The following is a 3579-nucleotide window of genomic DNA, read 5'->3' as shown; positions in this document are numbered from 1 at the left end:
TGAGTCTGGATTAAAGGATAGAGCAGATCTGGGACTTACATAAATGCATTTTTGAACATGATTGAAATATATAGTAATCAGTTATTTTATTAGTACAAAAATAATACAGCCATTTTTATAAGTCATATGACATTCAGCTTAATATAAAAGACCAGGTGTTATTCTAAGCACTTTAACTTATTTGGTTCTCCCAAAAAGCCTATAAGTGAAGAACTAATATCTTCATTTTTGACAATAAGAGTGAGTAACCTACCTAGGGCCACATAGGTCCTAAGTGGAGGAATTAGAATGTAAACCAAAGAAGCTTGAAGTAAGGGTCTTCACTCACCACCACCATATACCATAACAATTCTGCGTACCTGTGGTACCCTTCACCTTTGCACCATGAGTCATACGGCTGTGAATACCTGCTCCAAGCAAGAGCCAAACTTGGAATCAATAACAATAGAAAACAGAGAAGGGATCCCACAGGGCAAAGCAAGCAGGCTCCAGGGTCCAGGAAGTGAGCAGAAAGTGAGACAGAGTGGGCAAAAGGTGTGGATTCTCTTCCTTGTCATTTGCAGGTGAGAGGATAGGCAAAGGCAATTGGTGAGGACAAAGGCTAGATTGCCAGGATTGAAGGAATATCAAATCAGAGAGAAGGCTCTCCCAACCAGATGCATCAGTATATGCAGTGACATGAAAATGTGAGGGCATGTAGTGGGTTAATTCACTCTTTCACTCAACAAATAATTATTGAGCACCTTCTATATCCCAGGTACTGTCCAGGGACCTGAGATCTAGACCCAGCAACCATACAAAAATCACCCTGCTCTCATACCAATTATAGTCTGATGGTAAATACTGACATTATACCATTAATTGTAATAATGTTTACATTACAATCTTGAGTATTTCTATAAAGAAGTGCAGGAAATAGGTTCTAGTTGCATCAGACTCCAGCCACTCTGGTGGGCCAGGAAGTTTTATATGAGGAATTGATATTTAGTCTGAAACTTGAAGGATGGGCAGCAGGTGGTCAGTAGAAGTGGGAATGGAACACAGAGAGCTGCTGGCAGAGAGAATAGTTTTGCAAAACCTTAATGAGGAATGCATGGCCAGTGGGTGCTAATGCACAACGAGTCAGGGGAGAGTGGTGGAGGGTGAAGAAGGAGAATGTTTCCTAGGGTGGTCAGATTATCCAGGAACTTGTTGGCTGTGCTGAGTCCTGAGTAGATCACATGCTGCACCAGTGACACATCTGTAAGTGGATCTCTTGGTAGTTAAAACAGTATTTTCACAAATACCTCAATGTCTGAAATATAGTCCTGTCTTTTAGTTAATGTTCAAAGATGCTAGTTGACTTGCCCAAGTTTACACAGTTTAAAATCAATCTGCAGAACAAAGATTAGAGCCCATGCCTGGTGATTCCACGTCTGAGCCTCTTGTCATCATATTACAAGTAATACTTTTGTTTATTACACTATGTATATTATACGTAACTAAGGAAAGATTGTTTTGGTAAATCTAGACTCACTTGTCTAGGTTTTATGACAGTACAAAGATGTCTGGAGCACTTTGTTATTTGTTTTTATAAGAATGACAGAATCAAAAGATGAAGGGCAGATTTTTTAGGCCATACAGCAGTAGCTAGTCAGAACTGTCCAGATGAAAGGAATCTATGAAGACAAATCTTTGCTCAGAGCTGGAGGGAACTTATTTACTCAGAAACTGCTTGCAAGGGGATATGAACACTTATACTCCTTAGGTCCAAATGTCAAGAAAAGAAAGCCTTCTGGTCCAAAGTTTACTGATGAAAAGGAGTTTTGTCAAAGGTCCTAAGGAAGCCATGGGAGCACTTAGGAAACGGGCAACATATAGGCAGGTCTTTACACTGCTCCAGAGCCTCACCCTGTCTGTGTATCTTGGTGAGGGGCAGGGGTAGGGGTTGGAGAAGCTGGGGGTGGGGTGGGGGGTGGTGAGGGGAGCTGTACCTGCCAATCAAAAGCTGCTTCCACCTGGCCCAGGATCATGTTCACTGGCTGCCAGATTTCTGATGGGGACAGATCAAGGCCACAAGCTCCCCCAAGTGACACTTCCAGGAAATTTACATAGTGTTTGCGTGAGTGGAAAAGATTCATGGTAGATGTGGGACAAATAGCAATTAATCTTTCTTGTCACTTTTTCACAGTTTGGACTGGTTAGACTGTAGCAGCTATCACCATAAAACAATACAGAGAGAAAGGTTCTCTATAGACACTACATAGAGACACAAACTATGTATTTAAATAAGTAAACCACTGAAGAGTCAACCCCTAACTACATAGAACTAAATACCAGGAAAAGCAACATCTGGTGACATGTTAAAAATGTCAAACTCTTAAATATTTCTATCTATATTCTAAATTTGCAAAATCTTAATGCATATCTATTCCAGAGAATAGAAGTCAAATACTTTTACATGTGGGTGAGCATCTCAATTCCTGGAATATAGCCAACGGCTCCTTAAATACATGATGATGGCGCCTGAGTGAGCGCCCGGGTGAGGCCGGCTGGACTTTCAGCTCACCCAGCCCTTGGCCCACGCCTCCTCCATTTGCACAGTCCACCTAGTGGGTGGATGTGCTGCAGTGTGTGTCTGCTCTTTTGCCTGCCATGGGGTCTGCTGCCCTGAAGGCCACAGCCGCATTGATTTTTCTTCATGGATGGGGAGATATCGGGCACAGATGGGCAGAGACTTTGTAGGTATCAGAAGTTCACATATCAAATATATCTGCCCACATGTGTCAATTATGCCCATGACATCAAATATGAACATGGCTATATCTTCTTCGTTTGATGTTTTTGGGCTTTCACCAGATTCCCAGGAGGAGGAACCTGGAATTAAACAGGCAGCAGAAAATGTAAAAGCTTTGGTAGATCAAGAGGTGTAGAATGGCATTCCTTCTGACAGAATTATTTTGGGAGGATTTTCTCAGGGAAGAGCTTTATTTTTATGTACTGCTCTTACCACATAGCAGAAACTGGCAGGTGTCACTGCATGCGACTGCTAGCTTTCACTTTGGGCTTCCTTTCCAAAGGGTCCTATTAGTGGTACTAATAGAGATATTTCTATTCCCCAGTGCTGTAGAGATTGTGACCCATTATTACCCCAATTTCTGGTTTCCTTATTTTTTTCTTATTGTTTTATATTGGTAAATCAAGCCAATGTAAACTTTAAAACCTGTGAAAGCATAACGCACATTTCATGTGGACAGAAAGTGATTGGATGTCAAGCAATTCACTGATAAAATTCTACAATTTTATCCAATTGACTGACTTCACTAAGAGTCCTTGTATAGAAGTACACCAGCAATATTGTAGTAGAGTATGCACTTTTTCCAGTGTCTGATCTTCAAACTTCTGAAGTTTTCAGTGTTAAAATGTTTTGCAAATACACACCAGTGACACCTTATAGGAAATTTATCCTACGTCTCCTCATGAAAAATTTAGGATCTTTTAAGCTATATACCTGTATTCTTATAATATAACTCAGAATATACTCATATTAAAATAGGCAGGGTAGCTAGTTTCTTTTTTTTGCAAATATAATTGAGCAAA

General features: G+C 40.6%; 1 pseudogene; it reads left to right on the top strand.

Moving 5' to 3' along the window:
• Positions 1–384: 384 nt before the first annotated feature.
• Positions 385–3297, top strand: LOC100582012 (annotated as a pseudogene).
• Positions 3298–3579: the final 282 nt, after the last annotated feature.

The sequence above is a fragment of the Nomascus leucogenys genome, chromosome 13, assembly GCF_006542625.1.
Source record: "Nomascus leucogenys isolate Asia chromosome 13, Asia_NLE_v1, whole genome shotgun sequence".
Lineage (NCBI taxonomy): Eukaryota > Metazoa > Chordata > Mammalia > Primates > Hylobatidae > Nomascus > Nomascus leucogenys.
Note: the sequence above shows the minus strand (reverse complement) of the source record. Positions and strands in the feature narration are given on the sequence as shown.